Genomic DNA, 23,413 nt, shown 5'->3' on the forward strand with positions numbered 1-23,413 from the left:
GCCTCACCAAAAAAAAAAAAAAAGAAAAAGAAAGAAAAAAAGAACCTAGTCAATAAGGTTCTGAGGCTAGCCCACAGAACTTATCTAAGTATAAGTGAGTTATCTTATTTATACGACTAAATTGAATTCTGGTACCTGAAAATGGGGAGTCACATAGTAGTATAGAAGGAAAAGCAAGGGAGAAGAAAGTAAAAATTATGTCCCCCTTCTTCAACAGAGAGCAAGCTCTTGGCAAAATAGGGAAATATGCATGTGTGGGATTCTCCTACCTCTTTTTCTATATTGTATTGTTATACTCTGGTTTCTCTTCAGATCGTATAAATCTTTCCCCTTCTATATTTTACTGTTTTATCACCTTTCCCAATACCCTCCTGGATGCATTAAGTAAAGCACCCCAACAGGGGCCTGCTTTACCTCCAAAGTGCTTCATACTCCCAAATTTCCTACCCACCCCTACATGCCAGCCCTTTCCCAATCTCTTTCCTTTTTTTTCTTTTTTTCTTCCAAGGGGGCAGCTAGGTGTTGCAGCAGATAAAGCACTGGCCCTGGATTCAGAAGGACCTGAGTTCAAATCTGACCTTAGACACTTGATACTTACTAGCTATGTGATCCTGGGCAAGTCACTTAACCCTCATTGCCCCGGCAAAAAACAAAGCAAAGCAAAAAATGTTGATTAAACCATGTCACACATACATATACACATACACGTACACACAGCACTCAATATGGTAGAGGACTATCCTCTAATATCAGATACAAAGTCCTAACATTCAAAGCCCCTCATAATCTAGGCCCTCACCTTTCCAGTCTTCTTATACCTTATACCACCCCACTCCACTCCCCCACTACTTCCAGTGACACTGTAATCCTTACTATTCCATAAACAAGGCTCTATCTCTCAGCTCTGGGCATTTTCTCTGGCTGTCTCCTGTCCCTACTCATCTTATTTAGCCATTCCACAAATGATGGGTATCCTCTCAATTTCCAGTTCCTTGACACCACAAAAAGAGCTGCAATAAATATTTTAGAACATAGAGCTTCTTTTCCTTTTTTCCTGATCACTTTGGGAAAGAGACCCAATAGTGGTATTGCTGGATCAAAGGGTATTCACAGTTTTATAACTCTTTGGGAATAATTCCAATTGCTCTCTAAAATGGTTGGATCAGTTCACAATTCCACAAATGGTGTATTGGTGTCCCCATTTTTCCACATCCCCTCCAACATTTGTCATTTTCCCCTTCTATCATTTTAACCAATCTGATAGGAGTGAGATGATATCACAGTTGTTTTAATTTGCATTTCTGTAATCAATAATAATTTAGAACATTTTTTTCACATGAGTATAAATGGCTCTGATTTCTTCCTCCAAAAACTTCCTGTTCATATTCTTTGACCATTTATCAATTGGGGAATGACTCATGTTCTTATAAATGTGATGAAGTACTCTTTATATTTGAGATATGATGCCTTTTATCCAAGAAACTTTCTATAAATTTCTTTCCCAATTTTCTGCTTTCCTTCTAATCTTGGCTACATTGGTTTTATTAGTACAAAAACTTTTAATGTAATCAAAATTATCTATTTTATATCTCACAATGTTCTTTATCTGTTCTTTATTCGTAAATTCTCATCCACCCCATAAATCTGATAGATAATATGTTTTATGTTCTTCCAGTTTACTTATGATATCTCCCTTATATCTAAGTCATGTATCTATTTTGATCTTATCTTGGTAAATAATCTAAATAATATTAGTCTATATCTAAGTTCTTCCAGACTTCTTTTTAGTTTTTCCATCAATTTTTATCCAACAGAGAAGTCTCATCCTGAAAACTTAAATCTTACATTTATCAAACACATGGTTATTATAATAATTTACTACTGAGTATTGTATATCTACTCTGCTCCACTGATACACCATTCTATTCCTTAACCAGTACCATATAGTTTTGTTAACTGTTGCCTTATAATACAGTTTAAGATTTGTAACTGCTAGATCTCTTTCCTTTACATTTTTTTCATTAACTCCTTTGATATTCTTGACCTTTTGTTCTTCTGAATAAATTTTTTTTCTAGCTCAATAAGATAATTTTTTTGGTCATTTAATTGGGATGGCACTAAATAAATAGATTAATTTAGGCAGAATTATCAATTTTATTATATTGACTCAGCCCACCCATGAACAATTAATATTTCTCCAGTTATTTAAATCTTATTTTATTTGTATTAAAAAAATGTTTAATAGAGGGCAGCTAGGTGGCACAGTGGATAGAGCACTAGCCCTGGATTCAGGAGGACCTGAGTTCAAATCCAGCCTCAGACACTTGACACTTATTAGCTGTGTGACCCTGGGCAAGTCACTTAACCCTCATTGCCCTACAAAAACAAAAACAAAACAAAAAACAAAAAAGTGTTTAATAAGTGTGTTCATATAGTTCCTAGATTTGTCTTAGCAGGTATTTTATGCTGTCTACAATTACTTTAAATGAGCTATCTTTTACTATCTCTTCTTGCATGGCTTTTTGGTGATAGAAATGCTGATGATTTCTGAGGGTTTACTTTATATCCTGCTACTTGGCTAAAATTCATTGTTTCAATTAGCTTTTTAGTTAAATCTCTAGGATTTTCTAAGTATTCCATCATATTAAATAGAAAAAGAGATAGTTTCATTACCTCATTGCCCATTCTGATTCCTTCCATTTCTTTTTCTTTGCTATTGTGATAATGGGCATCTTTGTTTCACCCCTGATCTTACTGGGAAGGCTTGTAGCTTATACACATTACAGATAATGCTTGCTGATAGATAGTTTTAGGTAGATTCTTATCACTTTAAGGGAAAATCCATTTACACCTATGCTTTCAATATTTTAAATATGAATGTTGTATTTTGTCAACCTTTTTCTCCATTTATTGATATAATCATGTGATTTTTGTTACTTTTTATATTGATATAATCAATTGTTAATAGTTTTCCTTATATTGAACCAGCTCTGCATTCCTGATATAAATCCCACTTTGTCATAATGTATAATATTTGTGATATATTATTATACTCTCCTAGTATTTTATTTAGGATTTTTGCATCCATATTCATTAGTGAAATTGGTTTATAATTTTCTTTCTCTGTTTTTGCTCTTCCTGGTTTAGGCATCAGCACCATATTTCTTTCGTAAAGGGAGTTTAGTAGGACTCCTTCTTTTTCTATTATTCCAGATAATTTAATTCATATTGAAATTAGCTAATCTTTAACAGTTTGGTAGAATCTCACTTGTAAATCCATCTGGTCCTGATGCTTTTTTCTTATGAAGCTCATTTATCGCCTATCCAATTTCTTTTCCTAAAATAGGTTTATTTAAACATTCTATTTCCTCTTTGGTTAATCTGGGCAGTTTATGTTTTTGTAAGTATTCTTCCATTGAATTTAAATTGTTAAATTTATTGGCATATAATTGGGTGAAATAACTCCTAATAATTGCTTTAATTTCATCTTCATTAGTGGTATATTCACCCTTGTCATTTTTAATACTAGTGATTTGGCTTTCCTCTCTTTTCAAAAATCATATTAGCCAATGGTTATCTTTTTGTTCATAAAACCAACTCCTAGGCTTATTTATTAATTCAATAATTTTCATATATTCAATTTTATTAGTCTCACTTTTAATTTTCAGGATTTCCAATTTGGTATTTAATTAGAGATTTTTACTTCATTCTTTTTCTAGTTTTTTTAATTGCATACCCAATTCATTGATCTGCTCTTTCTCTAATTTATTGATGTAAGCATTTAAAGATATAAAATTTCCTCTGATGACTGCTTTTAGTGCAGTTTTAATATCATCTCATTATTATAATTCTCTTTAATAAAATCATTTATTGTTTCTATGTCATGCTCTTTAACTCCTTTAAGATTAGGTTATTTAGTCTCCAATTAAGTTTTTGTTGGTTTTTTGGGGGAGGGGTCATTGAGGGTTAAGTGACTTGCCCAGGGTCACACAGCTAGTAAGTGTCAAGTGTCTGAGGTCAGATTTGAACTCAGGTCCTCCTGAATCCAGGGCTGGTGCTTTATCCACTGCACCACCTAGATGCCCCCGGGTAGGTTATTCTTAATTGCAACAAGCTCCTTTTCTCTTCAGAATACTAGATTCCATGTCCTTTGATCTTTTAGTATAGAAGCTGCTAAATCTTATGTTATCCTGACTGTAGTTCCACAATGCTTATGGTAAGGCTGGAAGGGTAGGAAGGGATCAGGCTGTGAAGAGTTCTAAATGCCAAACAAAAAATTCTACATTTAATTCTAGTATAGGGATTCCTGGTATATATATGTATGTATATATATATATATATATATATATATATATATATAGAGAGAGAGAGAGAGAGAGAGAGAGAGAGAGAGAGAGAGAGAGAGTATAGGGATTCCTGGTATATATGTGTACACACACACACACACACACACACACACACAGAGTCACTGAAGTTTATTGAATAAGGGAGTAGCATGGTCAGACCTGTGCTTCAAGTAAATCTCTTTGGCAGTTGTATGGAGGATGGATTAGAGCAGAGAAAAATGAGGCAGGGAGATTAATTAGGAAGTTAGCGGAATAGTTTTGGTAAGAGGTGATGCAGACTTGGTTGAAGGTAGGAGGTTGGGACTGAGAAAAGGGGACACACATGAGATGTTGTAAAGGAAAGATTTGGAGCAGGAAGATTTGGCAACAGAATAGATATGTGGTTTGATAGAGAGTGGGGAGTCAGAGATCAAATAGGTTTGTGAATTGAGGTGAATGAATGGATGAAATAGGAAAGTTCTAAAGAGGAATGGGTTTGGGACATGACGAGTTCTATTTTGGATATGTTGAATTTGAAATTCCTATGAAACATCCAGAAGTTTGTGATATGACGTCACTCATTACTCTACATCATGCCACCAATATCAGGTTTGGGATGTTTCCTAAACTCTTACTCTACTTCTGCTTTCTCTCATTTACTACTCCAACAGAAGCAATATGGTACAGTGGACGAGAATGTTCCATATAGTGTCCTGGGACCTAGACTTAAGTCCCAGGTTGGCCACTTCCTGTATCATTTACAGTGAGTCGCCTCTCTAGCCTCAGGTTCCTCATCTACAAAATGTTAGATTAAATGACCTTCTGACATCCCTTCCAACTCTTAGTAAAACTACTGGGCAGGGGCAGCTAGGTGGTACAGTGGGTAAAGCACTGGCCCTGGATTCAGGAGGACCTGAGTTCAAATTCAGTGTCAGACACTTGATACTTACTAGCTGTGTGACCCTGGGCAAGTCACTTAACCCTTATTGCCCCACCCAAAAAAAAAGAACTACAAGGCAGGTAGGTGGTGCAATGGAAAGAGCACAAGGCTTATATTCAGGAAGATTCATCTTCCTGAGTTCAAATCTAGCCTCAGACACTTATTAGCTGTGTGACCCTGGGCAAGTCACTTTACCCTGTTTGCCTCAGTTTCCTCACCTGTAAAATGAGCTGGAGAAGGAAATGGCAAACCATTTCAGTATCTTTCCCAAGAAAACCCCAGATGGGATCACAAAGAGTCAGACATGGCTGAAAACAACCGAACAACAATAAAACATTCCTTCCTTCTTTCTTCCATCATAATCTTGTACCATCCTCCTGATAGAAAACTGATACAAGTTTGGATTCTTTTTTTTTTTTGCCACTATGCAACCTTTCTATTTACTCCTTAAAAAACTTAATAGAAATCTGTGTTGCTGTTATTGAGTCATTCGACTGTGTCCAACTGCATTTGACAAAAGTACATGGGGTTTTCCTGGCAAAACTACTAAAGTGGTTTGCTATTTCCTTCTCCAACGTGTCAACATTTTTCACAGATAGGGAACTGAAGCAAAAATGGTTTAAGTGACTTGCCCAGCATAATACTGCTAGTAAGTGCATGAAGTCAAATTTGAACTCGGGAAGAAAAGTCTTCATTCCATCCAGGTTCAGCTCTAGATCTACTGTGCCACCTAGTGGCCCAACAATTGATGGACATCTTTATAACAGTATAAAGGTTGCAAAGGCTTTAATATACACTAATGCATTTGATTATCACAAAGACTTTCCATATATTAGCCCCACTTCAAAGATTTAATTTTTTTAAAGACACCACCGTAAATCTTAAAGGCCAATTAGTAAGGAATTTTAATTTGAATCCAGGTCTTTCCTGATTCCGAGTCCAGCTGTCTTTTTCATTTTGCCACATTATACCTCAATGCTTTTTTTTTTTTTTAGTGAGGCAACTGGGGTTAAGTGACTTGCCCAGGGTCACACAGCTAGTAAGTGTTAAGTGTCTGAGGCCGGATTTTAACTCAGGTACTCCTGACTCCAGTGCCAGTGTTCCATCCACTGCGCCACCTAGTTGCCCCTACCACAATGCTTTTTATGGTCTCTTCTAGGATGAGACCAATTTTCACTTTGTGCATACACAGGTGCTGCTTAATGCTGAAAGAAACAGAAATATAGCACACTTTCCGCAGGTCACTAAGAAATTTACCTTGTCCTCTACTCTGCTTAAAAGCAGGTTTTCAGTCTTTCTTCTTTTTTTTAGGTAGGTCTCACTTAGCTGACTGCTGGAGCCAACTGCCTGGTTACAATACTGGTTGGTTTCACTGGGGTATCCTAAGACTTAACTTATTTAGGATGAACTTTCCTCCTTTTCTCCAGAAAGGGAGAGGCTACCTTATTCATCTGCCTCAAACTGGTAGTTATCATATTCCTGTCTCATCCTAATGAAAACAGAGAGTTGTTTACAAATAGAAAGTCAATTTTCTAATTAGATTTAATGGCCTTACTTGGTGATGAGTTCCAGATAGTCACTTGTACTTAATTCCATGGCTAGTTGGTTCTTTGTACATACTAGTCCCTAATATGTGTACCTCTCTGTATGTTAGATATAGATACATATGCTCATGCATACATACATGTGTATATACATACACGTATTTATACAGATATACACATTTGTGTGTATATGTGTACACACACACACACACACACACACACAGATATACAATGTAGACTGTGGATAAAGCAATGCATGTAGTGAGTGCTTCCCTGGATTTTCCTTGATATTTATAGCCTAACACCTATGTGTCAGGCATTATGCTAAGTCTTAGGGATAGAAATATAAAAAAAGAAAGACAGCCTGTGCCCTCAAAGAGTTTACAATCTAATGGGAAAAAGAAAGTTGAAAAAGTGAAGGAGAGGGAAGGATTAGAAGGGATTAAGCCCTGTTACAGGCACATGAAGGAGAAGCAAGAGATTAGTGTATCCAGGTGAGAAAAAAGGAGGTATCTAAGCTGAGCTCCTCTCCTTAATGGAGGGTCTGGAGTTCATGCCCACCCCTCTCCAATCAGAGAGGCAGAGGGTAGACTTGAGGTAGAGAACCAAGGTTGATGGGATTTTGCAGGATGGTGACATTTCCCCAATAATGAGCTTCCTGAGGCATTGTAGAGAAGTCATTTTAGATAGATTTGTGGGTTAGTACTAAGCTGAGAATTTATTCAATAATTCTTACAATTGCCAGTTCCCACTAAATATCTCTCATTCTCTATCACAAAATTACATATTTATTTAGAGGGTTTAGTTCCCCAAGGGGCATCAAGATGGCACAGTGGGTAGAGTACTAGGCTGGGAACCAAGAAAACTCAACTTCCTGAGTTCAAATTTGGCCTTAGACACTTATCACCTGTGTGACCCTGGATAAATCACTTGATCCTGTTTGACTCAGTTTCCTCAGCCATAAAATGAGAAGGAAATGGCAAACCACTCCAAAAATCTTTGCCAAGAAAACCCCAAATGGGATCACAAAGAATCAGACACAACTAAAAAGACTGAACAACAAAAGCTTCTCAAGCTTCCTATTGGCCTCTGCTAAAGAATATCATGGGAGTACTAACCCTCAAGAGGTCTGAGAAGTTGCAGTCTCCTTTAGAGTGACCCTCCATCACTCAACTCACAAATCAGAGGGAACAAATCCTTTGTCAGAGAGTAAGAGTGGATCCCCAGTTTTCGTTTGAGAAGATATCGTCACCATAAACATATTCATGACCCTCATTTTAATTCAATAAACTTAGTAAACTTAGCTTAGTAAGGGCTTACTCTAAGACACAAACTATCCCAAAGTGATACAATATCTTCATTGCCCACAGACAAACTTCTAAAATACATTCCGAGTTCATGTCTTTTATTCTAATGTCATCCTTCTCCAGTCCCTCTTCCCCTTTAAGGTTTCCAATCCTCAAGTAAATCATCGGTCCTCTGTTAAAAATCTGCAAGTTTCCTAATACATTATTATCTAAATGCTTCTGCCTGAAAGGTCTCCTCTCTCAGATTACTCCCTCTGGTGGTGAATATGAGGGAAGCATGGAACATGGACACCCCCATGAGCTGCAAGAAAACAATACTTCAAAGGATTCTCATAACCATCAGTGACCACCCACAGACTTGTAGGTTCATAGCATTTAGACCTGTAAGGGACTTTAGAGGGTTTTTTACCCTTTTTGGCAATCTGGCTCAGTCTAAAGATCCCTTCTCAGAATGTTTTAAAATGCATAAAATATACAGGATTATAAAGGAAACCAAAGGCTACTGGATATTAACAGATTTTTTTTTAGTGAGGCGATTGGGGTTAAGTGACTTGCCCAGGGTCACACAGCTAGTAAGTGTTAAGTGCCTGAGGCCGGATTTGAACTCAGGTACTCCTGACTCCAGGGCCAGTGCTCTATCCACTGTGTCCCTAGCTGCCCCCGATAATTTTTTTAATCTCATTCAAATTCATGATTCCCCCCACAAAATCCAGACACACACCCCCAGGTTAATAACCCTTGATCCAGTCCAAGCTTTTCATTTTACATTTGAAGAAACAGGACCCCACAGAAGTCTAAAACTAATAACAAATGTTAATATAAGCACTTTAAATTTTGCAAAGCACATCACATATATTTCATTTGAGCCTCACAACATCCTCAGGAGAGGTAGGTACTGTAGATATTATCGTCATTTTCCAGCTAAGGAAACTGACAGAGATAATTTGCCTAGAATCATATAGCTAGTAAATGTCAGAGGCCAAGATTTGCACCCTGACTTCCTAACTCTAAATCTAGCTCTGTATTTAACAAGTAGCAAGGTAATTCACACTTACACAGCTATTAACCAATCATAGATTTAAAGGTGGAGGAGACCTTAAAGGTCATCCACTCCAAACTACTTTTTACTGAGGAACCTGGGGCCCATGGAGGAAATGACTTGACCAGGGTCACACAGATAGTAACAAAGTAAGATCCAAGCCCAGCCAGTTCCTATAACTTCAAAGCTATCACTGTTTCCCTTGTATCATAAACAGCTAGCAAGTACCCAAGGAGGGATCCTGGAATTCAGCAGGAATGTCTTGGCCTCAGCAGGAGGAAGTATGGATTTGGCATCTGGAAGTGCTAGTTAAACATCAGGAAGACTTGAGTTCAAATCATCCCCCTGATGCTTATTAACTGCATGACTCTGGGCAAGTGACTTAACCACTCTGTGCTTCAGTTTCCTTACCTGCAAAATGAAAGTGTCAGAGCTCTAATGATCCTTCTGGTTCTAAATTTTTGATCCCATTATCTAGTTTTAATTGAATGCTGTATAATTATAATGTCCAAGTTTGGTCCCAAATAATAGAATAGAAAATGTACCATCCTCCCTTCTTTGCAGAGATAGAGGCTATGGGAGTGGAACATTGTACACACTATGTTGGCTAATTTTACTGAACTGGTTTTTTTCCCCCTCTCATTCATTCTTTTTTTTCCCTTGGGATTTTTGTTTGTTTGTTTTTATGGGGCAATGAGGGTTAAGTGACTTGCCCAGGGTCACATAGCTAGTAAGTGTCAAGTGTCTGAGGCTGGATTTGAACTCAGGTCCTCCTGAATCTAGGGCCAGAGCTTGTACCACCTAGCTGCCCCCCTCCTCATTCATTCTTACAAGATGGCTCTGAGTAGGAGAGAAAGATCTATAGTTAAAGATGGGGATGATGCAAAAAAAAAGTGTCAATAATTTTTATTCGAGTTTCATGAATCAATATCCTCAAACAGAGAGCTACCTGGGCACATGGCCCAGGGCACATGGAATTTGTGAAGCAATGGAGTTCTGGGGGAAAGAAAAGACCATAGAACTTTCCAGAACGTCTCCTTCATTTGCTTTTTCTCTATTGCCTTATGTGAATTCCTCTGAGGGACCTCCCAAAGAGAAGAGGTAGACCCATCCTCAGAGTATGTAGCTCTCCAGGCATCACATACCTTGCAGCTCTAAATCTATGAGCCTACAAACAGAATGCTTACGTTTTCCTCCCTCCTCCAGCCGTTTCTTCAAAGCAGTCAATGAAGAAGCATTTTGAGAGCACTAGAGTGTCAGGCACTGTGCTAAGTATTGGGGGACAAAGAAAGTTAAAAATCAGTCCCCTGCCTTCAAAGGAGCATACTCTTCTCATGGGGGAGACAACATATTACCTAAGTACATATGAGATATATATTGAGTAGCTAGAAGGTGATCTGAGATGAGGGCAAGTGTGGAAGGAAAGGTCCCATAGATACCAAAATATTCATGGTAACTTTTTCTTTTTGGATGGTAGCAAAAAACTGGAAACTAAATGGATGCCCCTCAAGTGGGAAATAACTAAATAAATTGTGATACATAAATGTAATAGAATATTAATGTGGTATAAGAAACAAACATTCATAGACACATTGGAAGATTTGATGAACCCATGCAGAGTAAAGCAAGCAGAACCAGGAAAGAACAAAGCAAACTAAACTGAGTATTGTGTTTTGAGGAGGAGGCAATTGGGCTTAAGTGATTTACCCAGGGTCACACAGCTAGTAGCTGTCTGAGGTGGGATTTGAACTCAGGTCCTCCTGACTCCAGGGCCAGGGCTCTTTCCACTGTGGCACCTAGCTGCCCCAGTATTGTGTAATTATAAAACAAGCTGGCCCCAAAGAAAAGATGAGAAAATACATCTCCCTTCCTTCTTTACAGAGATAGGGGACTATGGGTGTGGAACACTGCCAATACTATCAGATTCAGTTGGTCTGTTAGCTTTACTTAAATGCTTCCTCCCTGACCCTTCTCCTCTGTGAAATTGATTGTTGATTACTGATTGATTAATAGTTGGATTCTAGCAATGTAACCAATTTCCAGGATTTGGATTTGGGTTTATCTTGTACAGACAAGTCTTGGTAGAAAAGTTTGTAAGAGACTTTGTAGGACACTGTGCATACAACTGAGAATGGACCTGCCTCTTGAGAGAGATAAAGATGATGGTCAGATGTTTTTCTTAGCACTGGGTCTCTGGTGAAGGGAGAGTATTTGGCTGGGGACTTTCCAGAGAATGTCTAACTCTGCATTTTACTTGTTACTATGGATTCTGGAGACCACCACCCCACTTCTGTTCAACAAAATTATGGACCAATCACAGTCTTAATTTAGTTTGCATTACTTAACTTTATGTAACCACCAAACTGTATAAAAAGCTGCTCTGATTGTAAAGTGTGTCTTTGGTTCACTGAGGGGCCACTGAGCTCTATTATTGGTAATTGCTAGCCTTGCCAATAGATTACGCATGGACTTTTGTGCCTCAGTTTCTTTTTTTTTTTTAAGTGAGGCAATTGGGGTTAAGTGACTTGCCCAGGGTCACACAGCTAGTAAGTGTTAAGTGTCTGAGGCAGGATCTGAACTCAGGTACTCCTGACTCCAGGGCCGGTGCTCTATCCACTGTGCCATCTAGCTGCCCCTCAGTTTCTTTTTATCACAGATTTTTATTGATACACACCTCCCACCCTTTTTTTCTTAAAAAAAAAAAAAAAGATAGGGGCAGCTAGGTGGCGCAGTGGATAAAGCACCGGCCCTCGATTCAGGAGGACCTGAGTTCAAATCCAGCCTCAGACACTTGACCCTTACTAGCTGTGTGACCCTGGGCAAGTCACTTAACCCCAATTGCTTCACCAAAAAAGAGAGAGAGAGAGAAGAAGCCAATAAAAAAATTCCCTCTACCAAAACCGATGGGCACCTTGTCAACAATTTACAATCTACTTACAAACAATTTACAATCCTTCAATTTAAGGGTTTCCACAGTGTATAATGAAGGTCACTGAGTGCTGGAGAAAGAAATGGCAAAGCACTCAGTATCATTGCCAAGAAAATCCCAGAGTTGCGTAATAGTCAAGAATTATTAGAACCGGAGGGCACTTTAAGACACCTATTTCAATGATTTTACAGACAGACACTTTAATCGATGCAACCTGAGATACCCTACTACTCTGTAAGGAACTGGGAATAAGGAGTCAGCTGGCCGGGACCTGTGGGGGCACGGCGAGGTCACGACTCTTCTGGGCCTCAGTTTCAGGATCTCCATAAAGGAAGTGGAAGTAGACGGCCTCCAGGATTCCTTCTAGCTCTAAATCCCTGGTTCTAGTAAAAGTTACTACGACTGCTACTAACGGGTCACTAGCGTGCCAGTATTGAACCCCACAGACAAGGGATTGCCCCCCTTAATACTAATTCTAATAAATACATTTCAGAACTAAGAGTAAACTATTTAGAAGATTTACTATGCCAGGTGTCAGAAGACCTGGCTCCTAATCTAGGTTCTGACACTGAGAGTATGGTTTAATTTCTCTGGTCCTCAGTTTCTTCACTTACAAAACAGGAATAATACCACCCACTCCAACTGTCTCATAGAATTGTTATAAAGATCTGGGGCAGCTAGGTGGCACAGTGGATAGAGCTCCGGCCCTGGATTCAGGAGGACCTGAGTTCAAATCTGGCCTCAGACCCTTGACACTTACTAGCTGTGTGACCCTGGGCAAGTCACTTAACCATAAGGGCAGGGTTATTCCGATCATGGCTCAGAACTGAGGAGGATGTAGGAGACGGAAGTACTGAAGGCCAGATTTCTGGCAAGGAAGGAAAAGAAGAAGGCTTGAGAGGTTTAAAAGTATGGCTGAGGGGGTGGGGGTGGGGGTGGAAATAGTATGGCTGGGTTATGGGCCAGGGAACAGAGTCCCTCATCAAGAGCAAAGGGTTAAAAGCTTCCAAGGCACACTAATGCATTGCTGGTGGAGCTGTGAACTGATCCAACCATTCTGGAGAGCAATTTGGAATTATGCCCAAAGGGCGATAAAGCTGTGCATACCCTTTGACCCAGCAATACCACTTTTGGGTCTTTTTCCCAAAGAAATCATGGAAGGGGGAAAGGGACCCACATGTATAAAAATATTTATAGCTGCTCTTTATGTGGTAGCAAGGAATTGGAAGTTGAGGGGATGCCCATCAATTGGGGAATGGCTGGACAAGTTGTGGTATATGAATACAATGGAATACTATTGTGCTGTAAGAAATGATGAGCAGGAGGAGTTCAGAGAAACCTGGAGGGTCTTGGGTGGGTTGATGATGAGCAGAACCAGAACACTGTACACAGTATCATCAACATTGAGTGTTGATCTACTGTGGACTATATTCTTCTCACCAATGCAATGGTACAGAAGAGTTCCAGGGAACTCATGATAGAAGAGGATCTCCAAATCCAGGAAAAAAAAAAAAAAAGAACTGTGGAATATAGATGCTGAATGAACCATACTATTTCTTTTGGTTTTGGTGCTGATATTTTTCTATTTTGAGGATTTTCGTCATTGCTCTGATTTTTCTCTTATAACATGACTAATGCAGAAATATGGTTAATGTTAGTGTGTGTGTGTGTGTGTGTGTGTGTATATATGTATATACATATATATACATACACACACACACATATATATATATATAACCTATATCAGATTACCTGCTGTCTAGGGGAGGGGGAAGGGAAGGAGGGAGAAAAATCTGAAATTGAAAAGGTTGTATAAACAAAAGTTGAGAACTATCTTTACATGTAACGGGAAAAAATAAAATACTTTATTAATTAAAAAAATAAAATAAAATAAAATAATGTTTTTAAAAAGCTTCCAGAGCCTGAACCAACAGCACTTTGACCTGGTATCCTTATCAAATTTTAGTATCCCAGCTAAAAACCTTAGGCAAGTTTTTAGTCAAGACTGGCTTTATGAGTAATGACAGTGATAATTATAATTATAATAATAGGACAGTGCTTCAAAGTTTTCAAAAAACACTTTTACGTTCACCATTCCTTTTGATCCTCATAACAATCCTGTGAGAAAGGCAAAGTAAATATTATCTTAATTTCCAAGAAGAGGAAACTGAGGGTCTGAGAGGTACCAGTAGCTAACACAGCTACTAACTTCGAAGGTACTCCAGAATAGGACATCTTAAACTTTTCCCAATTCTGACCCCTTTTCACTGGAGAAATTTTTACATTACCCCGGGTATATAGGTATAAAAAATAGGTATACATAACCTTTTATTGTTGCCAAATTTTTCATGACTCCACCTCCCATGTGGGAGACCCAAAGTTTAAGAAGCTAAGCTCTAGAACTAGAACCTACTGGGGGTCAGCTAGGTGGCACAGTGGATAAAGCACCAGCCTTGGATTCAGTAGTACCCGAGTTCAAATCCAGCCCCAAGACACTTGACACTTACTAGCTGTGTGACTCGGGGCAAGTCACTTAACCCCCATTGCCCCGCAAAAAAAAAAAAAAAAAGAACTAGAATCTACTCTTTTTGATTCCCTCCTACTCTAGTGCTCTGCCATCGCAAAAACTCTAGAACTTAAAAGTTAGCAGGGTCTTTGAGGGCCTCAATTCCCTTCTACAACAAGGAACAGGCAGTCCAGACTATGCTTGCAGAACTCCAGTAGAAGAGCATGCCATCACCTGAAGCAGCCCATTCAATTTCTAACCAGCTCTAATTACTCGATTTTTCCATCCTTTCCTCTCAATTCCCTTGCAAAAAGCCCTCATTATCATATACCTGGATCACTGCTATAGGCTGCCAACAGGTCTTCCTGCCTCCATTCTCTATTCCTTCCAATTCAGCTTCTAGCCATCCTCATCTTCCTTATGCATAACTCTGGTCATTTCAACCTTTCAGTTGCCTACCGAGGCAAGTTCAAACTCTTTACCTGTCCTTAAAGGGCCTCCACTGAGTCTACACCATATAATCTTGTCAGCCTTATCTCATTATTAGGGACTTTGAGTACTTACCTTCCAGTCAAACTGCATAATTCCCCACCCACCTTCTTTTTCCTTCCCCTCCTCAGCTAATGAATTCTTAAACATTCATTGAAGTCCACTGGTCTCTTCGCTTAACTTAACCAGTGGCCATTTCAACTGGCTGTCTCTTATGCTTTTAATGCTCTCCTTCCTCATCCCCATTTCCTCCTCACTTCCTTTATGTCTCTCCCTTTTTTCCCCAATTACTTGTAAAGATAGTTTTCAACATTCATTTTTGTAAGATTTTGAGTTCTCAATTTTTCCTCCCTTCCCAAAGCCAGCAAGCAATCTGATATAGGTAATTATGTCTCTCCTTTTTTGTCTCAGCTCAAGTCCCACCTTCTGCATGCTAGAAGCCTTTCCCAGTTCTCTTTAATCTTAATGGCTTCCTTCTGAGATTAACCCCAATTTATCCTATATATCGCTTATTTTTACATAATTATTTGCATGTTGTCTGTGTAATTAGACTGAATTCCTGGAGAGGAAGGACAAATTTTTGCCTTTCTACCTCCAGCCCTTAGCTCAGAGCCTGGTGAGTAGGGGTGGGGGGAGGGGGCAAGTGCTTATTGACTAACAAATGCAACCTTCTCCATGAAGGTGGATACCTCCAGTCATTAACTTCTTCTCTCCCCCTGCTCCCCTGCCCCACCCACCTACCCACCCAAACATCACAACTTGCTATTTGTAACTCTGCGATTGATGTACTTGTTGTGCATCATGTATCATTTTTATTTATCAGTGTAGGTGCATAATATAAACTGCAGTGACAACTGGGACCATATATTATTTTAATTTCATATTTCCTTCCTAGATATTTAATAAATGTGCATTGCCTGGCACTGTTAACCTGTAAATTAAGGAAGTAATCAATATAGGAGAAAATAAGGTCTTTAATAGGGACAAGGGAACTATAGTCTCTGGTATCACAGAGCCAGTGCTTTATCCACTGTGCCACCTAGCTGCCCCCAAATCCACATACTCTCTCTTTTTTTTTTTTTTGGCAGGACAATGAGGGTTAAGTAACTTGCCCAGGGTCACACAGCTAGTTAAGTGTCACATGTCTGAGACTGGATTTGAACTCAGGTCCTCCTGAATCCAAGGCCAGTGATTTATCCACTGTGCCACCTAGCTGCCCCCAAATCCACATACTCTTAACTCCAAATCCATAGATTGTCCCACTCTACTACACTGATCAAATACCAACTTCTCTGTTTGGCATTCAAAGCCCTTCACCAATCTGGCTCCGGTCTATTTTTCCAGGCTTCTTGTGTGTTACTCCACTGCACCACACTCTGTATTCTGTATTCTATCCAACTTGGCTGACTGGCTTCTACTCACCCAGAACAATTCACTTCTAGTCTGGGTTCCTTTGCTCTTGCTGTCCCATACACCTAGAATGCCCTCTGTCCTCACATCAGTTTCTTAGAAGCCCTAACTAGCATCCTTCAGAAAGCTCAGCTGAAAGCCATCTACTACATCAGGTCTTTCCTGATTCCCTCCCCCCATTACTCCACATATATTTTGTATTGATTTATTTGGGGTGTATGGGGGGTTCAGAGAAGATAAGCACCTCTCGGATGAGGGCTTGCTGAGCTCTTTTCAGGGCTGCTCATCCACCTTTGCTGTCCAAGTGATTCATTCAATTTTCACCTGTGACTCCAAGAAGCTGTAGCATGTGCAGCAGCCACATCCCCGAAATCTTCTCATCGCTCCCACTAAACCAGGGTTGAGGGTAACTAACAAACAGGCCTCAAACCTGTCAGTGAGCTAAGGGGATATTTACCCCAAACAGGCAAAGACTTCCCTGACAGAAAGGGAGCCTGAGAGCAATTTGTTCCAAAGCCCACGAAGGTATCTGAAGAGCTGTGGAGCGCCTACAGCTTGGTCAGACATCAAAGATGCCCAGGTCATCCACTGCATGCTGGGCCATCGCTAGTCATCCTGCCTTTCGTCTTGTCACTGGACTTTGAAGACTCTGGAAGAAAGAGTGAGAGGTTTTATGCAACTTTGTGCCTCACTTAAATCCAATTCACTTGCAAGTCAAGACATCACCCCTGTGACGTCATTGGTCCTCTTTGGGAAAAAAAAAGGACAAACTAGCAACCATTGGGGTACATATTTTTTTGCCAGATATCCATTCCATCTGGGGCAAGGGCTATTTCAGCTTTTTTTATCTTTGTGTTTAAAATGGTACTTGGCACATGGTGGCTTTTTAATAATAAATGTTTGTTGTTTGTTTCTGTTCCTGGTACCAGCAGGACCGCATCCCATAAAAGATTATTTTCCTCTCAGCTGAAAACTGAACAGTTCTCAGCTGCTAGAATACATTTTGAATACGATTGTTAAAATATTCATTCCTAGAGTGCCTTCAGCGGAAAGCCTTCTCTGAGTGGCCCGCTCACCACTATTTGGAATGCTTTACCTACTTAGTGGAGATAGACAGAAGGGAGGCCCAGCCAGTGGTTATCTGTTTGCCTAATTGAAATCAAACATGATAAACAAACTGAAGACTGCATTACAAGGGTATTCACTTTCACTGCAAATACTCCACCTCATTAGTAAAAGTAGAAGAATAAGGAACTCAGATACTAATTGAGGTTGCTCAAACAAACTTTAGTAATCTGGTCCCCTAATTAAAAGAAAAACAATCTTAGGTATGCAACATTTTGGCATGTAGTAAGAGTAGAGAAATTTAATAGAAAGAAACAATTGAGCCTCAGGCAAATAACTAATCTGTTTAGTCTTAACCCCATATGTTTTTCAGTCTATTGATTCAACATATGACCAAAAATAATCACAATTACTAATGCAGTCATTGTGGAGAGAAAAAACAGAACGAAACCCTAGATGTGCATCTGAGACCTCTTCAAAACTACTATTTGGCACATTCTTTTTTTTTTTTGGTTGTTTATTTAGGATTTTATTTTTTTTCTCAATTACATCTAAAACCAATTTTTAACATCCATTTTTAAAACTTTGTGTTCAAAATCCTTTTCCTTCCTCCCTGCCCACCCCTAACCCCTTTCAGAAGGCAAGCAATTCAATATGTTATACATCAGCATATATTCTTTTTTTTAACAAAAAATAAAGTTTAATATAAGTGTTTTACAAAATAAATTAAAACTATAAATAACATGGATTTACATTCATATCAAACTAAAATGGCTTCTATAAATTTTTTAAGTTCTATTGTTTCAAATATTCACTTTTTAAAGTGCCAAAAATATTGCTTTATAGAATTAGAGCACTGGTAGTTCTAAAAGAATCTATTATTTTAATAAGTGAATTTACTTTTTAATTCTTAGTAATGGTATAAAACAGTCCCTCCTTTCCAAAAATATTTAAATGAAACTGTTTTCAACATCAGCATATATTCTTATGGGGAAAAGTACATTGCTATTTCTAAGGCAAAAATACAGTAGAAAAGAGTGTGAGGGTTAAGACTTTCTAGTTCAGGATCTGGTTATGTGGCTAACTGACTGTGTAACTTCTCATATGCCGCTTAATGTCTCTAGTCTCAGTTTTCCCATCTGTAAAATGGATGAAATGATGTCTTTGAAAATGGCTCCCAACCATTTTTATTATGAGAATTTTTTTTAACATTGAAAAATCCGCAAGACTGTGACATGATATAATAGTTGTATCTCTTAAGTGAGAAAATACATAACAAAAAAGCTATTATGAAGTGAACAATGCTTGTAAATGCTTTTATCCAGAATTATCTGTAGAGATTTGAGAAAGAAAAAAGAGTAAGCCATTTATGTGCCTTGGAAAGGTAAAGGCCAAAATTACAATGATTGCCATGTATATGGACTGATGGATTCCTTATAATAACTGTTACCCCAATACCTCCAGAATTCTGCAACCAACTGTTTGGAAACCACCATTCAAAGAACGCTTTCAGTTAATACCACTAAAATGGATTACATAAAAGTGCTTCCCAAAAAACCCTTGAAATCCAACTTTGTTTTTATAGCTCAAATAAAATTTTTGAAGGAGATATGGAAATTGGCTGGCTAGATGTTACATCTAATGATGTATTTCTTTTCCTTTTGTCCCAAAGGTAAAAACCATTCCTAGTAAACCTGGACTGCCAGCAAATGAGGAAGAAGGAATGAAGCAACGAATCCTGCTCAAGAAAACCTCATTCTTACAACATTGTGATCTGTGTACAAGTCTTCCTACTGAAAGGAATCATCTGAAATCACCCAAGGACGATTATTTGTGAGCATCAAGGGGGTCTGCAGTATCTGGTTTCACTTCCAGGGAAAATAATGGGGATTCAAAAAATGATTTTTAGTGAACTACCAGCATACCAAGCCAGTCAATTTATGTTTCTTCACATCGGGATGTTTATAGGTTTAAAACAGAAAACTTTTCATAAATTATAGTGGTGTTATTAGAGCAGAAAATCCTAGATTTCTGTGTGAATTTATATACCCTTACCATAAATGCATCCAAACCAAATAAGCTATAAGAATTTTAAACTATTGTTTTTAACTCCAGGAATACTAACTGTAGTTTTAACATTTTAAAATAATTTATGCTATGTTTGTTTGATCAGAGAGGGGGCGGGGGGGGGAGGAGAAGACTATCTTTTACAGTCAAATTTTATCAACCTGACTGTAGAAATAAGATAGAAAACACTGAATCCAGTGGTTGCATCCAGATAACACCTAAAAGTAAGAAACTATTTAATAGTTGTCATTTTAAACAAATGAGTGTTGATGTTTAAGCCAATATTGGTCACTTAAAATGTTCAAATGTGTATTATATAAACAGTATAAAATCCTTCTCTATGACGGATTATATTAAAGGTGAAAATTGTTTGTTTCTGAAATGTCTTAGCATCAAGAAATTCTAAGAAATAAAAAGCTAAATTTCTGAAGCATGATTCCCAGTAGATTTCTGCTTGACAGATACAATTAAATTGTAAGAGAAATTCTTATGCAACATTATTTTGAAGGTGTTATCCAGCTCTAAGATTCTGCTTCCAAAGTAGCCCATTCAAGAGGACTCATTTAAAAGACAATTATGGGCAGCTAGGTGGCGCAGTGGATAGAGCACCGGCCCTGGAGTCAGGAGTACCTGAGTTCAAATCTGGCCTCAGACATTTAACACTTACTAGCTGTGTGACCCTAGGCAAGTCACTTAACCCTAATTGCCTCACTTAAAAAAAAAAAAAGACAATTATAGGGGGGCAGCTAGGTGACACAATGGATAAATCACCAGCCCTGGAGTCAGGAGGACCTGAGTTCAAAGTTGGCCTCAGACACTTGACACTTACTAGCTGTGTGACCCTGGGCAAGTCACCTAACCCCTATTGCTCAGCGGGGAGCGGGGGGGGGGGGGGGGGGGGGGGAGTTTTCCCTCTTTGTACTTTAGTTCCCTGCTGGTGCACCAATATTAGCAGAACATGGAAATTAATCAATTCAATGCATTTTTTTCAACACTATTATTTCAGAGATACAATGATTCCCCTCTAAGGGGAAGATGGTAATGTAAAAATTAATAAACAAAATTCTGCCTTCAAGGAACTTAAAATCTAATAGAGAAAGATCTAGCAATAAAACAAGTACCCAATTACAATGAAATAAAAACCATAAGAAAGAGACTAGAAAATTACTAGTGAACCAAGGAGGGAGGGCAGAGTAAGAGAAATATACCATCTTTGGAAACTTTGAGTTTCTGTTAGATCGACTTCAATTATATGATATTTGTTTGTATTGAGATTAAATGGTTTTCAGAATTTGACTAGAAGTTAGCTTCAAAAATAAAATTCAGGAAATTCATAAACAACTTCCATATTGAAAAAAGCATGCTGGTTCAACTGGTGATTTTACATTGTGATCCTTGGAAAAACAAGGAAGGCACTAGGAATCTCAAATCCCGTTTTATAAAAATGATAGAATTGGGGCTCAGATATAAAAGGATTTTACATTGGAAATCAATTGTCTTGCTGGGTGCAAAGATTTTTAAATAAGGCGGAATAAAGCAAAAACATAAACTGAAGGATTTTAAGAAATAACTTTTCTTTAAAAACTAGGTTACTGAAGTAAAAATCCTAGATTTGTGGATGAATTTTGGGTCCCCACTACAAATGCATCTGAATAACATGTTTCTATCTATGATATTTATGTTTATAAAATATATACTTGTCTGTATATTTTGTAAAAAGAAAAAAACCTTATGCACTTCAAATAGATCTCATTTAATAACATTTTAGAATGTTTTATTTTATTTTTTCATTAGACCCTGTACTCATAGAAAAAAAATCCACCTACTTTCTTTTATAAATTTGCTAAGTCGGTACATTTTTAAAAATCTGTTTCTTAGTCAACTGATATTTGGCAAATAAAAAAATGTTTACTTCTTTTGTTGTTTCATGGTTGTTTTTTTGAAGCCTGAAAAAAGCACTCAGTAAAGTCATTCAAAGTTAGTTTATAAATCTGCATTTCTCTTATCGATAAAATAATCACAGTAGCAATTCATTGTGCTAAATATCTACTTTCTAAAAGATACTAGATTAGAAATAATATGTGTCACAGATTAAAAATAATGTGATGTGCCAAGAAATAGGGGAAATTCTTTTTACTTTCTTAAATTTTACTTCTGGTTTTAATATTACCACCACCCCTAACCCTCTATATCAAGAAAGAGGGTGGGGCTTGGGTTCAAATCCTGATTTTGATGATTATTACCCTTCCTTGGGCCTCATCTTCTTTACATGTAGAAGGAGATTTAACTAGATAGTCACTTTCAGCTCTAAATGGATAATTCTGTGACTCTAAATATTGAACACAAGTTCTGTATTTCATTACCTATTTTATTAAGGGTGATGTACAAGTAGGATGGGCAACTAAGTGGTGAAGCAGATGGAGTGCCAGGCCTAGAGTCAAGAAGATTCATCTTTCTGAGTGCATATCAAATCTGGCTTCAGGCACTTAGTAGTTGTGTGACCTTGGGCAAGTCACTTAACTCTGTTGCCTCGGTTTCCTCATCTGTAAAATGAGCTGAAGAAGGAAATGGCAAATCACTCCAGGATCTTTGCCAAGAAAAACCACTATTGGACCCACAAAGGGTCAGTCCCTACTGAAATGACTCTAAAACAATAACAAGCGGTACATTTACAAAAGCCCATGGATAAGAAAGGGTCCATTAAACTAAGAAATCAAAATGTTTAGTCACTTATAGTTCCGAACAGAAGAACTCACCAGTCTGGGTCCCCCCAAAAGTCACCTTTGAGCTATAGCTCTCTACCACTGCTTTGGGCAAAGGCGGGAGAGGACAGGGGCAGGGCCAGAGCAAAGACCTTGAACTCTTCTATCCCTCACTTTACTGATATTAACAATGAAGCTGTTCTTCCCAGCTGGACAGGAGTGAAGAAGCCTTACCCCTAACTTCTCAGGCAAAGGACTGAAAATCCTCCAGGGACCTTCATATTGGGAGCCAGGCCCCTTGGGGGCAGGTCAAAGGAGGGGGGTGACTACCCCCAAGGCGTGTATGATCAACTAATCAAGTCAGGTGGTGGATTGCATTCCCTGTGACAGCCAAACTGGGGGCTTTTCTCCACAACACCCCTACCTATATTTCCCCAGCATCTCCAACTTTGTACCCTCACTTGCTTGACCTGGCACCCAAACTAGCTGTTGTTGGCTCCTCAGGGCAGTTAAGTTGTTGTTGTTTGTTTGTCCTTCCTTCTCAAAGAGGACCATGAATGGGGGGGGGAAGGGGGGGGAGGAAAGAAGGAAGGAAGGGAGGGAGGGAGGGAGGAAGGAAAGCAGAGGAAGGCCTATATATACAAAAATTTATAGAAGCTCTTTTTGTGGTGACAAAGAATAAGAAAGTGAGGGGATGCTCATCAATTGGGGAATGGCTGAACAAGTAGTAGTATATGATAGTGATGGAATACTATGGTGCAATAAAAAATGACAAGCAGGATGATTTCAGAAAAACCTGGAAAGGCTTATATGAACTAATGAAAAGTGAAGTGAGCAGAACTAGGAGAACATTGTACACAGTAACAGCCATATTATACAATGATGAACTGTGAATGAATTAGCAATTCTCAGCAATACATTGATCTATGATAAACCCAAAGGACTCATGATGAAAAATGCTATTCACCTCCAGAGGAATAATTGTTGGAGTATGAATGCAGATCAAAGCATACTTTTTTAAAACTTTATTTTTCCTGGTTTTGGGGCGGGGTTTTGGGTGTTGTTTTTTTTTTGGTCTGTGTTTTCTTTT

At 38.4% G+C, this 23,413-nt stretch overlaps 1 protein-coding gene across 1 annotated transcript in view; it reads left to right on the forward strand.

Annotated features, from left to right (window-relative positions):
* APELA (apelin receptor early endogenous ligand) overlaps positions 1-20,316 on the forward strand; it is a 35,201-nt gene extending 14,885 nt beyond the window's left edge. The window contains exon 3 of the mRNA XM_043969823.1: positions 19,227-20,316. The gene's annotated coding sequence lies outside the window, so the exon portion shown is untranslated. The remainder of the gene's footprint in view (positions 1-19,226) is intronic.
* The last annotated feature ends 3,097 nt before the right edge of the window (positions 20,317-23,413 follow it).

This window comes from Dromiciops gliroides, chromosome 6 (genome assembly GCF_019393635.1).
Source record: "Dromiciops gliroides isolate mDroGli1 chromosome 6, mDroGli1.pri, whole genome shotgun sequence".
Taxonomy (NCBI): Eukaryota; Metazoa; Chordata; class Mammalia; order Microbiotheria; family Microbiotheriidae; genus Dromiciops; species Dromiciops gliroides.